This window comes from Simochromis diagramma, unplaced genomic scaffold, assembly GCF_900408965.1.
Source record: "Simochromis diagramma unplaced genomic scaffold, fSimDia1.1 OVJJ01000457.1, whole genome shotgun sequence".
Classification (NCBI taxonomy): domain Eukaryota; kingdom Metazoa; phylum Chordata; class Actinopteri; order Cichliformes; family Cichlidae; genus Simochromis; species Simochromis diagramma.
This window is the reverse complement of record NW_024387277.1, coordinates 934982-949370: the sequence shown is the minus strand read 5'-3', so window position 1 is coordinate 949370 and position 14389 is coordinate 934982. Positions and strand designations below refer to the sequence as shown.

Below are 14389 nucleotides of genomic sequence, written 5' to 3'. Positions count from 1 at the left end.
GAGATCAGATGGCCCAGGATGTGAGTGGGCGTTAAGGCGTCTGGGAAGGGATCTCAAAACTGGATTATAGATGGCAGGTGAAACAATATAGAGGTGAAACGTCTTCAAGCAACTTAAAGAAGTCCAGACGCTTTTCTTTGCAAGCTCCTTTGACTACGATGACCTGGATGACTGAGAACCTTCACAGACATCAGCAAGTTACTTGTCGTTTTGAGCATTTTTATCTTGTAACTCGAAGTATAATTATGTATGCAAACCTCTTAAAAAATTGAAAATTGTTATTGAACTTAGGTTTAATATCTGAGAGACTCAATAAAAATATTCAGTTTATTAATTTAACTGAATGATTTTTAGATGCTTTCCAAGATCTGCACCTGTTGTGGAATCGAGACTAAGCCTGCCTCCTTTGTGGATAGAAAGTCATAAATAAGGTCATGTATTTTTATCTTTATTTATGGTTATGTATTTTTATATTTACTTAAAGTTACCGATTTTTATGCTTCACATAATTATTTGAAGCATAAAAAATAGACATGGATTTTTTCCTAATCTTTGAGTTTAAGAAATGTTTAGCTATACAAACAGCTCATTCTCTGCTACATTTTTAGTCTGTGGCTTTACTTGAGTAGCTTCACATGATTTAGTTTGGCTCTTCATACAACTGCTGTCTGAAACACTCCAATTTAGTTCCCTTTTTTTTTTTAAATCCCTGCACTAAAAGCTCACTTTCATCTCATTGACCAGCATCTGGAAGCTTGCCGAGGGGCAGCATCCAGCACTTGTAAATTGCTAAACTACTTTCTGGATGTGCAGATAAAACATCAGCTATAGACTCAAAAAGACTCACATTTATGCATTTGTATCAAAGTATTTAAAATTTTGACCATTAAAATTTTGACCATCCATCATTTTAATATTTAATATACTGAATTCCAGAAAAAAAAAAGTGTATATTATGCAAGAAAAATATGTCCTTCACTCATCAGACTCTTTAATGATGACAGATGCTGGCCTAACCTTGACTTTCCTTCAAGCTCAACTTAACACCAGCAACAAGAAACCTTAAAACATCAAATCTACGTGTGCACAATGTTATTATAATTGTTTTCCAAGAATAAAAGGACTAGACTTGAAGCAGGGTGTATTAGTATGCAGTGTTGTGATTCTTGCTTTAAATGGAGGGGATCAGTGAAGCGATTTTAGAATAAGACCCTGGTCTGTTTGTGGTTCTGTTGCTCTGATTGCTTTAAAGAGAGGCAATTACTCACCTGGCAACACCAGCACACAAAACTGATTCTACTATTTGTCTGAGCGAGTCTGTGAATGTGTGTTCCTGCATCCAGGCTCATTTTCCCAAACATTTCACCAGCGGGATAGAGTTTCTCACAAAGACTCCCACCTCTCTTGTCTCAGCTCCAGTTTTGTTTTTTTGTTTTTTTTTAAAAGAGGTTCGTCCACAAACTCGATGATTAACTTGTCAAGACTGAAGCACGCACTGAGTAGCTTCAGCTTTGCTTTACTCGTATTTGTTTGAAGGTGTGTCTTTCTAACATAGATGTGCGTTTGTATCAATTTAATATTCGTTTAGTGATGAATTTGTCACATTGTTGTAGGGATGGTGTCCATCTGTTGGTCACTGAAATCTCTTAACAAATCACTGTAAGTGTTCACAGGAGGAGCAGAAGACACAAATGCAGTATGCCAGAAACAGAGAGAGCAAACCCCTAAATCCAAAGCGCTCACAAGGAAACACTTCCTACAAGAGGCTGGCAAAGGGCAAAAATCCAAAAACAGGGAAAGGTCATACATGAGGAAAAAATTAAACAAAAAGAAGAAAGCGTCTGGAAAGTAAGGAGACAATGTACCAAGTGAGAAGTGGAAAGTTAGTAGTGTATGTAGTTGATTGGCTAACTGAACACAGGCGATGCTCTCTGTGGAACCCGAGATAAACTTTTCTCAACAGTAAGGTGAGCGTTTTAAGCGATGGCCAATGACAGTACAGGATACCACTGATGGAGACCCAATCTGTTATTAAATACATTAGAGCTTTAAAGCTGTATTTTTTCTGCTGACCACTAGGGGCAGTTGCAGAAAGAAGTCTGATTGTACAGAAGTCTGTGGAGGAGCAGGCCTTCAGCTTCTTTGCTTTGGCGCCTCAGTAAACACTTTCTTAGGGAGTTTACGGTCTCAGTCACTAATTTGTAGTGTTGTTGAATCTAACATGGGGTTTACTTTGGAAATGATGGTCACTATTAGGGTCAAAAGGGACAATAAAGCATAATCATTATAGCTCCTGACTGCTACGAGGAGGTGCAAAAGGGTGGATGCTGTGTTCGCAGTGGCTTGTGGAGGTAGGACCTCATCAGCCCTCACAGAAGTTTATTTCTACACATTTGAAATTAGAAGAAATGTTACTGTCATAACACCTTCTATATAAAAACATGATGAAAATTGTCAGGAAAAAATCCCTTACCCCCAAAACGCCCCCAAGAAACTAGAAATCCAAAGGTTGTAAGAAACTGAGGATTTTTCTCATAATTGTCATGTCCTATTAAATGAGACTTTAATGCAGAGATTTAAACCATAAACTCTTCAAATAAATGACAGTGTGGAGTACTCTAATTTATCCACAGACCTCTGTACACGTTTTGTAACCTAAAGAGTCTCCCCCTGTAAAAGCAGGTAAATTCAGAAAATCCAGTCATATTTTATATATTTACGGCAGTATAAATGAGCCTTAAGTGGTAATGAACTACCAAAGGTAAACTCACTGAAAAAAGCTGTCACCCAGTGTGCTGCTTAACACTGATATGATGTGTTTTTATTTATTTTTCATAAATAAACATAACCATGAGAAGGGAAGCCTGACTGTTTGCCAAGGGAGGGGCTGTTTGAGCTTATCTGAGCTGCACACACGCGCGCACCAGAGACAGCGCTTTTCCTTTCACCTGAGTAAACACGCATGCGCAGCGTTCGGGATCCCTACCTCCTTTTTCCTCTCTCCCTGCCTCTGTCAGTCCAGAACTTGGCTGCAAGCAGCACGATTCTTGTGGATGCGACCGGGATCAGTTGACATCGCTTTGCTGTATATTTGGACATTTTTTAAACGGGACTTTTGCATAGGAGCCGCAGCGCCGCTGAGTACGCGCAGTGGGGTGAGTTATATTAACAGAAAACTAACCGCTGGTTTATAACTAACTAAATTGATTTTAGTTTGCCAGAAATGTAACTTCAGAGCTGAATATAAGTTATCTGACAGACTAACGAGCTGTTTAATAGGGGGGCGCTTTGCGCTAACCAGACTACATGCAAATTTCTGTAAATTCTTGGATCAACACAAACAGCCAGCGGCGTAATATTCCTATAATGATTAATTAAGTGGTGTTCAAACTTGACAGTGTTCCGGCATGGTTCATGTGATACTCACACTGACATTAATGTTTAAATCTGATATATTCACACCTTCACACCAATCATTTGGAGCAGGTGTAAAACTGTGTGAATAGCAGCTTTCCATTAAAATACATGTTACCTCACAGGGAAGTCAAAGTCCTGCACAGTTACGGTGTCCTGTGCCTTCACAGAGACGCCGTAACTGTGCTGCACACACATTGTTCAGTCAGCTGATGAAATGTGGAAAAATGCAGACCTGTTATTGAAACGGAACTTTCCCCCCTCAGGCTGTTCATCCTGTGTTTTAAATGCAGGGTTCATTAAATGTAATCCTCCCACCTTAGCATTAAACTGGGCTGCTTGTGACCTTTGCTGTGGTTTTGCTGCAGTATTTAGAGTGTTTTCTGCAGTGTACTTGTGGTGCTTATGTCCCATAATATTTCTATAATGGTAATTTAGTGACAGTGAGGTTAAAGTGCTGCTGTTTCTTAGGATAAATATGCTCGGATACAAGAATACTTTAGCCCCACTTCAGTACTTCTAGTAGATCCAAAACAGTCATTGTTGCAGTCATAGCTGCTGTGACAGATTGGTGCTTGTTGGTGCTTTTCCATGAGTGCTGTCACACTTTAATACAGTGAAATGCAGTCTGCTGTGGCTCTGGCTGCTTTCATTAATCATTAAACTGTTTTTTGTGTGATTAATTGTCTAGAACATGCCTTCAGATCCTTTTTTTGTCCTTCATTCGATGGTTTTCTCTGAGGAAATAGACAAACTCAGCAGCGCATGTTTTAAATATATATCAGAAATGTTCATTTTTATAGCTGCTTCTAAATCATTGCCTATCACATCAATACATCTACCAAGCACTGGTACATAAAGAAAACCTCTTCAATTTATATATTAATACAAAAAATGAAACAGAAAAATCAGTTTTTAAGTCTTTGGTTGATATCTTTAGTTTTCTTTAATTATTTTTTAAACAACTATGTTACTTTTAGTTTATCCATTTTTTATTAGATTTCAGTAAACCAGACTACATTCAGAAATCTGTGAATTTAATCTTTTGTTATATAACAACTTGTGCCACCTGATTTTTGACCTTGCTTTACACTAAACGGAGTCTTCTAATAATATTCAAAATAGAAGGTTTATTTTTATTTTGTAAGATTGTCTGTTTTTCTTTTGGTATTTATTGTGCTCTGAATTAAATGGTACCACTTCTAATAAACGAGCTTCGTCTTCTTAGGAGATATGTTTCAATATGCTTCCGTTTAATTTGCTGCTTAGCGGTGCACACAGAATACAGCTTTGATTTATTTTGGATTCAGCACAGTCTCATGGTCAGATCTGCACCCTTGAAACCACCAAGCAGTTTTAAAATGTGTCAGAAAGTTTCTTTGAATTTCTAAGAACCTGTCCAACCTCTGTGTGATTACTGTACACACATCATTAATGTGAAGGTGCAGGGCTGTGAAAAAGGATTTGTTAGCTTCTCATTTCTTGGCTTTTAATATCAAACAAAAATGAGTAGTAAATACAAATGACGATTTCCTTTATTGGGGGAAAAATGATCCAAACCTACCTGATGGTAGGTGATGATCTAAAATATTTAAGTAAAAAAATATGCACAAACATAACAAATCAATAGATTTAATTCACAGCACTGTGCATTACATCCTGTCTTGTCCTTTTATCTGGATAATTTGTGTGCAGCAGACAAACAGCTGGTTCTCTGACCGAGCCTCCCCGCAGACTGTGGCCAGGCCTCGTTGCTCTCTCTGCGGGCTATGCGTTCCGCCTGACCCCCTGACCTGTCCGGAGCTCCGGTGACGACACCACCGGGTGACATTTAACAAACGGGTTTCTGTTTGTCACCGTATGTCCCCGTCGCCGTGGTAACCCCAGAGACGAGGGATGCTCAGCCAGCTCTTTGCTTTGCTTGACCCTCCCCGACTGTAAAACACAGCGGTAAAGCTCTTCCTCAGATAAAGAAAGCAACCATCAGCCCATCAGCAGAGCCGTGAAAGAGATTCTCTTTTGTTAAAGCATTTTTTTCTATTGCTTTGTTTTTGTTTTTGGCACAACGGAGCTCAAACCCACAGCCAGAAGTGGAGCGTTTTTCATGCTAATGCTCTTTAAAAGCAGCTCGGATTCCTTTCCGAGACTGATCAGTGTGGGGGGTCCTTCTTCACCACCCCTCACAGCCATACAGACAAACACATGTGTTTACTGTTGTTTCCCGGCTCAATGAGACAGAGGCCTTCTGCTCATCAGCAGGTTTTACTGGGGTTTCCACGGTGACTAAGAGCGAGTCTTTGTGGCGGGTCTGCTGCGCGCTCTGAAATCATTTGTCCTGTTTTTTAGTAACTGATCACTTCTCCTGTTGTAATGCCATTAGCTTGTTAATTGGATGTTGGACAAGTAAGGGGGATCATTTCTAAAAATGTGTTGGTGGTTTCTGTGTTACATGTACTGGTAATTCTTTTGCAGATTCTTGAATGGTTTACATATTTATGGATGCTTTTTCAGTTAAACTTTTGGTTATTTATTGGATGCTAGCAGCGATGTGTTTGTGATGTTTGAGGACTTTATTTCTAAAGAGAGAGTAGCATTGTGTTTGCAGGGCGACGATGGCGGGAACGCAACATATAAGGAAATCAAGGGAATTTATATTTATAATTTCCTATCATATAAGTGTATATATACATGCATCATTATAGATTTATGGTTAGAGTGTCCAAGTATTTAAAAGTGGTTTCAGTGAAAAATGATGGCTCATTTTTACCAGTACATTCTTGGACAGTTTGTTCTTCTACTTCTGAAACACTTCCTCAACACTTTTGGACTCGGTGGTTTCGGGAGGGCTTCAAATTCTCTTCTTCCACCCTGAACCTCATATATTTAGTGTGACAGCGCAGTCCGCCGACCTGCTGCTGTAATCCTCAAACTGAAGCGTTAGATCTGTCAGTGCTGGAGAAAGTGTGGGAGCTAATCTGTCAGACTGCTGAGCAACAACCAGCCATCCTGTAAACCTACAGAAATCACAGGAGGGAGGACAAATACGTATGTATTTAAAGCCTGCTGTGACTCACATGTTGCAGTCTGGAGCAGTTTCCCCTCCATCTTCTGTTTAATTTAGCCCTCAGAGCTGTGGCAACAGCTTCACAATGATGCTGTCAGCTTGCTCATCACACTGTACCAACAGCCTGTAATTATCTCAATATGTTTTTCTTTTTTTATCTCTGCGATTGTCATTACATCGGCTGTTTCAGTCCACAGGCACGCAGAGCCGAGAGGAATTTGGCTTTCTTTAATAATCAGAAACAACTCTGTGCCTACAAATTAAACCTATTTATATTGCGTTTTTTAGCAAGTGAATTTGTTCAATTTGCACATTAAAGGTGTGTTTTAAAAAATAATAATTGCAGAGGCATCAATAAAAGTTTCTCTGAGGAAGAATTTAGTTAATCAGTATAAATCTGAAATGGCGAACAGCAGCTGGAGTACAAAGACAAATAAAGACAGCCTATTATATAGGCTAACTTTTTATAGATGTTATAATTAGAAAGGCTATAATTGTGAAAGCTGCTTTTTAATTATTTGTCAGTAAAATCAGGAGTTTTGTAGGTAAACAAAACTATAACATTATGCCTTTAAATCACCTGAAAATGACGCAACAGCAGAGATGATCAAACATCTAGTGATTTAAAAAAAAAAAATGTTAACATCAATTACTAATAAAATAAAAAAATAAACACATACATAAGCTGTCAGTTTGTGCACAAATAACAAATAATGCAATAATCTAATTAAAAATATCAATAAAATCAAGTTAAATCAGACGATCTTGCTGGATTCAGAATTAGCACCAAGCAAACGTGGTTAGCATAACATAAACGGGCGGGTGTACAGTAAATTGCATTATTGAACAATTGCACGAAGGTGAAAATGTGGGGAAAAAGTCATCCGTGATGGTGCTATGATCCACTCTTCGAGCAAAACATGGAGAGAAACCAGAAGAGATGGCCTCTATAAATGCATCACCTGCAGAAACTCAGGCAGACGTGCAGATTTTCATGTGCAGACATTCGGCTTTATTGGAAACTCTCTGAGCTCAGCCTCGGTGTCAAACCACCGGGGGATTAGAGCGCCTCATTTGTCGCGGTTCCTTCAGCAAACCAGCACTTATTTTGTCCATTCTCACAAACACTTCACATTAAGATGTCAGTGAGATATTTTTTTTCCACAGAATAGCTGAAAAAACAAAAAAAACTTTTGCGTTTTGGAACAAAATAACCCTCAACATGACAACGCTGACGGCACTGAGCTGAAGGAAAGTCTCGGCCCTGATATTAAAGTCTCGCCTGCCTTTTTTCTGAGATCTGTGTCAGACTGGAACTACATCCCTGCACATTTACTGGCCTTAAACTCTTATCCAGTTTGACAGAGTTGGAAATGTTCTGTCCTTCATCAGTCGCGCACATTCGCCATGTTTAAGGTTATTAATTTGTTTGTTTGTGTCCATCGATCCAGATCGACTTCCTCCCCCTATAATCACACAGGACACTTAGTTGGTTTGCTTCTCTGCTGTTTATTAGAACAACTAGAGGATGTTTTCACTACTTCACCCTGAAACATAAGGGCTTAGCATGACTGTGTTAAGCTAACAGTGTTACAGCAACAGTGCTAACCACTGTTCCCCAAGCTAGTGTGACTGGGACAGCACGGTGGAGCAGTGGTTAGCACTGCTTGCTCTGTGGTCAGCACCCCCCAGAAAGAAGGTCCTGGGCTCTTTCTGTGTGGAGTTTACAGGTTGTCACCGTGTTAGCGTGGGTTCTCTCAGAGTACGCCAGCTTCCTCCCACACTCCAAAGACATGTCGTTAGTCAAGTTAGGTTAATTGGCGATTCTAATTTACCCATAGGTGTGAATGTGAGTGTGAATGGTTGTCTGTCTCTCTGTGTTAGCCCTGCAACAGAATAGCCACCTGTCCAGAGTGTACCCTGCCTCTTGCCCTATGGTAGCTGGGATGGGCTCTAAGGATAAGCGGGTGAATGCATGGATGGAAAACAAAGGAATTTTCTACAAATGCAATTATATGTATCAACACCGAAACGTTCATTAAAGTTAGGCTAACCTTAAAAAAAGTAAACAATATATCAGTACAACTGTACTTCCAGTTAGTATCTGTGGAAAAGCTAAAATCTAGGATTGGATAAGTGGAAGAGAACAAATGGATGGATTAACATGACTGCTGACTGTATCCAGCGAGCAGTGGTTTTGAGAGCTACCTTTATAAGAGACACACTTAAGGTGTGGAGCTTGTTTCACATGTTCATAAAGTTTACAGTCGCTGCAGTGAGTTAAACAGCTCAGTGTGCAGCGTGTGGCTGTTATCTGAACGCAGCTGCATGAACCTGACAGACAACAAAGTTTAATTTGATATTTTAATCTAAGGATGTTGGAGACAGTGACGCTCTGGCGTCCATCCTGATGATCTCGGTGTCATCATCTGCTGGTTATTAATATCTTGTTAAATGGCATGAGTCACTGTGAATTAGTCACCACCAGCACTGTGCGTGTGTGTGTGTGTGTGTCTGAGCATTTTAGTTCATGTTATTTGTTCAGTTAAATGTTTGCATGCTCTCTTTCTTTTGTTCATCTGTTCTGTGACAGAGGGGAGGTCAGATGAATTTGTGTAAATATTTGTCACTCCATTATTTTGCAGACAGGTTTGTGGGAACTTTTGTGTGTCTTTGTGTATCCGTGTTTTACCGTAGACTTGCACTGCCGTCTAGGCCTCCCAGCTTGGCTGCATGTCTTTTCCAATGTAAATCAGTGACTCTCATTCAGAAGTCATAGTGGGAACTGTTATGATGAGGCGTTATTACAGAAGTCATTTAGTGTTTTATTACCTCACTTCAAGTATAAACTGCAGTCTTTTAATATTCTCAAAGACGCCCCATGTGTAGGCACAGCGGCAGGCCAACAGCTGTCAGCAAATCCACTTTCAGATCCCAGACTTTAAAACGAGAAGAACAAGTTGAGGTGCCTTTAATGTCGGCTCCAACACCACTGCACTCAACAAGTGTTTAGTGGTCTAAGTGGATCCTCAAATCCTTAAATGTTCTAAAACCCCCCAAATTATGAATGAGGTCTGGTGTTGTTTAATCAAAGTCTGTTGGATCACAGAAAGGGACAGCAGGGATACCTCAGCATATCATAGAGCATAACAATGAAACTCCCAGCCAATGAAGGAGGCCGGGAGTTTGCTCCCAGAGAGATTTCTGCGTCTCCTTTGTTTGACTGTGACACTGAGCAGCCTTTAAAGTTTCACTGCTCTCATGCAGCTGCCACGCCAGAATTAAACAGCAGCTCTGAGAGTGGAAGAACAAACACAAACTCACGAGCTTAAAGACGTACTACAACATATACAATATACTTTATCTGTAGTTCTTTGTGGATCTTTCACCTCCCCTCTGATGATTTCTTTGACTGGAGTAGGCGGGGCTCCTCAGTCCATTTAGACCAGAAGAAGAAATAATGCATCACATGAAAGGCAGGCCCGTCTTTTGTGAGCACGCTCAGAGCCTGGTGCAGGACGCCTGGGTTAGCAAGAAGCTCTGTTGTGGTGCTCAGCTGTGCCCGGCCATGTCGAGCTTTATAGTACACACAAGATTGCAAACACAGTAGTCTATGTTTGCCTCACGGGCACTAACATGACCACACTAGACTCTTTAAATACAGACGCAAGTACTCTTAAATTGTACTTGAATCTAAAATTGTCAAAATTGTGAATGAAGTCTGGTGCTGTTTCATGGACACTCAGAGTTGAGACAAAGTCCAGCTGGAAGACTTGCTGCTTAAATGATGAGTTTAAGTTTCCAGTGTGTGACCAGTGAGGTTAATTGTTACCCACATCCAGACCGCCCCGTTCCACCAGCTCTCTGCTTATTATTCACTCACACGTCGTCTCTGTACTCTGATGTGACCAAAGCAGCGAGTTACTCGTCGGGAAATCATTAGATGAAGAAAAAAAGGAGGAGGAGAGATTTTTCATGGTGGATCAGAGTCTCTGTCAGTTACTCATTCACACTTTGTCTGAGCCGAGCTCTCTCTCTCTGCTTCGGTATTGAGGTCAAGCCGACTCTACTGGAATCTGGAGCAAATGCTAGAGCTGGATGTATGGAAAGATCATAAGTGGGTCAGCCGAGAAAGGCAAACTAAGAAGGAGCGTGCAGCCACTAGAAGGGTTTTCTGAATTAGTGCGCTTCACTCACGCAGTGGATCTCCCAGCTTTCGATAGCACCTGGGGCCATTGGTGCGGATTTAAAGTAAGGCTTTTTATAGCCATTATTAAATAACCATTACACAGGCTGACTCAGGTTCATGTTCCCCAGAGGATGAGCCCCACACTGACCTTTCTCCAGTGCCACGATGGGGTTCACACTTGTGATTTTTATTCAAATAAATTTGTATATAAAACATTTAGACACTAAATGTAAATCGGGGGATGCTTTCATCACTCAGATCACCTCCTGCACAACTTTTTAATCTTCTTGTTTATTTATTTTTTTTGTTCCTGGATTTATTTTTGGCTCGTTTTTTGTGTTCTTTTAAATTTACATTTTTCAGTTTGTTTCATTTTGTGAGTGATTTGTTTCTCTGTTTGTATTTTATATTTATGACTCTTTTATTGTTGTTATTAATATTTTGTTTTACTTTTTGGGGGATTTATTTGATTACTTTGTTGCTGTTTTTGTTTATTTTCAGTTATATTGTCACCTTGATTTTATGTCTCTTTTGTTTATTTGTTTTTTAAAATATATCTGTGGATAATTTGTGTCTCTTTGTGGCTGTTTTTCTTCTTTGTTTCCTAGCAGCCTTTTTCCATGTCTTTGTCTCTGTACATTTAGTTTTTCTTTTTGTAGCTGTTTGAGGATTGTTGTTGCTGTTTTTCTGCATGTTTTACTATCACAGTCACCTATTGGTACCTGCCATGGTGACCTATGTTTGTTTATTTGTGACATTTTACTTTTTATGGGTGATTTTGTGTCTCTTTGTGGTTGTTTTGATCAGCTGTATGTCTTTTTTCTTTATGTGCATTTTTTTGTTTTAATTGTTTTCATTTTTTTTAAATTGGCTTGTGGCTGTTTTTTTATCCATTTGTCTGAATCTTCTTCTTTTTGTGCATTGCTGTTTTTGTGTCTGTCTTTGAGGTATTATACTATTTGTTGGGCTATGCTAATGCTTTGTGGTCTTTAAGTCACTTTGTTTCTATGATTTTTATTTTTTTGTGAATATTTTCTGCTACCTTTTGGGTAGTTTGTGTTCATTTATTGCTTTTTGTGTCTATTTGTTAATGTTTTCTGTGTCATTGTTAAACATTTTGGGTTTTTTGGTCATTTTGCATCTGTTTGTAGCTTTTTTGTGGACTGTTGTAGTTCTTTGCATGTGGCTATATTTCCTGTTTGTAGTTTCCTGTTCTTGTTACTGTAGTTGGTCTTTATGGCTTTTTAATGCCACGTTAAAGTCATGTTTTAGTTTCGTTGTCAACCATTTACATTTTGTGTTTTTTCCGCGCTTTCTTTATCTCTGGAGCTGTTCTGCTCTTATTTTTGTTGATTTGTGTGAGTGTGGCCATTCTTGTTTGTACTTTTGTGGCTCCTCCTCTACCGCACAACCCCATTGTCCAATTAGAAACCTTCATGAGAACCAGGTCAACAGTTTGGCATTTTTGCATTTTGAGTTATGTGATTGGACCTCATCATCACTCACATTTTAAATCAACTGCCTGAAACTGTTTAAAGAGAGAAAGTTGTCAAAATGTTTTGTTTGTGGTCCTTTGAGGATGAAGAGATGCGAGAGAAAAAAACAGATCTCAGGGTGTTCAGGAGAAAAGGATAATGTATGTGTAGTTTTAACACACGTGCACATCGTGACCTAAATGTGTTCTCTGCCAAGTATACAAACTGTCATTGTTTGTGTTACCATGACAATCAGCAATACTATGACTAGTTGCACAGCCGTGCATGCCGACCCAAACCCTCATGCTTCTGCAACTGAAAAACACTAACGACACCAAATAAGTAAAGCAAAGCCAGCACATCACGTTTTTACTGGAAAGTTTGCTGCTCACAGAAACATTAGTTTCTTAATTATTTTTGTTCATTTGTGGGTTTCATTTATTTGATTTTATTACATTTATAAAATGTTATTAGATTTAATTTATTAAAATTAATAAATATATTTTCATTTGTTACATTTTTAATAAAATAATAATCGAAATATAAATGTTTTTAAAATACAAGATATGCTCTAGGAAAACAAATAAAACAAACAAACAACTAATTTAATATCCCGAGAGATTAAAGAAAATATTTTTCTCATTTTTGACTAATTGTAAACATTTACACACAATCAACATAAATGAAATTTGGCTGAAAAACAATGTTGTGAGATTAACTTGCGTAACACACTCATCTCTAATTCAACAGCAGGAAGTGTGTATCTCTGTCGACATGTATCCAGAACTTCACACTGGGGAATCTTGTATGTATTAAATAATTCATTCGTGGGCTTCCTGCTGGTGGCTGTCAAAAACGCCAAAGGAGTTGTTATTAGAAAAACTACAATTAACAATGCTCTTCATCATGGTGAGTAAGAGTTACATTAACCATGAAGTTTTCTGCTCAGTCCTGAGAGGAATAAACATCTAAACCAGAATTCACCGTAGTTTATTCAATAACTGTTATTTCACTCAAAACCACAAATGTCAATAGAGGATTAAAAAAGAAAAAGTGGGCTCGATCCTTAGTGTCTAAATGAATGCTAAACCTAGGCTTTGCATCAATCCTTGTACAGTAATACAACAACAAAGGTCCAGTGCCATGATGATAATCAGGTGAACAAAACAGTTAGCGGGATTCCTGCTTTGGAGAGAGGTCCACTCAGTAATTGTGATATTTTACTCAAAATCAAAAATTTCAATCTTATTTTATTGCTAGGAAAGTTAGACAATCATCTAAACCTTAGGATTCATCCTCCTTAGAGGAACTCGATTTTACAGCAATCAGTTTCCAGTAACATATCCTGAGATACTTTGGTGGTTTTGATTGCAATAAATCCCACGATGATGGTAGACATGTTGAGGACCGAAGTTTAATAGTTAAGCAGCACATGGTAACATTATGGTGGTGCTACAGAAAAACAAAGAGAATGAATAAAATCAGTAGGATTGATGTGCTGGAGAATGTGAATGTCTCATCCATATTCAGTGCAATCCATTTAACAGTTGTAGAGATATTCCACTCAAAACCACAAATGTTAAACCAGGGGGAGATACTGCTGGAGGAAGGATTCACCCTCTGGGGAACATGAACGTCTAAGCCAGATTGTACAGCAATCCATCTACAGCATTAGTTGAAACAACAATAATCCTGTTCATGGTGGTCCTAGGAATAAAAGGCAGTGGGAGGGGGAAAAAAGTCAAGAAGATTCATCCTCTGAGGAGCGTGTATATCTAAAGCGCATTCAATTAAATTTTATTTATATAGCATCAAACCTTAGTTATGTCACTCAAACCCCAAAAACCAGCAGGATTCATCCTCTGGGGGACTTCAATGTCTGAACCAGACTCTTTATTTATTAGATAGGTTACAATATATTCAATTTCTAAGCATACCTTTGTACAGCAGATGCTTTGACATCCAGGTGAGGCTGGTGATGTTTGAAGAGAAGGAGGTCGGAGAACTGCTGGAGGTGTTTAATTGTTTGAAAAACAAACACAATTTTCAATGGAGGAAAAAGGCTTGCACAAAAACGGTAGAAACACATACACGACTCAAAAGCAAATGTTTAACTTTATAAATGTTTAATTGCTTTTCATGTAATTACACTCACACACCCACAGTATGAATAATACAGATGAATGTCAGCATGAGACCAACATGCTTACGTGCCAAAGTCATTTTTCTCTCTGCAGCAGCTTTTTA

At 38.8% G+C, this 14389-nt stretch overlaps 1 protein-coding gene across 1 annotated transcript in view; it reads left to right on the top strand.

The window, feature by feature from the left end:
• The first annotated feature begins 2936 nt into the window (after positions 1 to 2936).
• LOC120715737 (FH2 domain-containing protein 1-like) overlaps positions 2937 to 14389 on the top strand; it is a 28966-nt gene continuing 17513 nt past the window's right edge. Inside the window, exon 1 of the mRNA XM_040002835.1 lies at positions 2937 to 3155. The gene's annotated coding sequence lies outside the window, so the exon portion shown is untranslated. The remainder of the gene's footprint in view (positions 3156 to 14389) is intronic.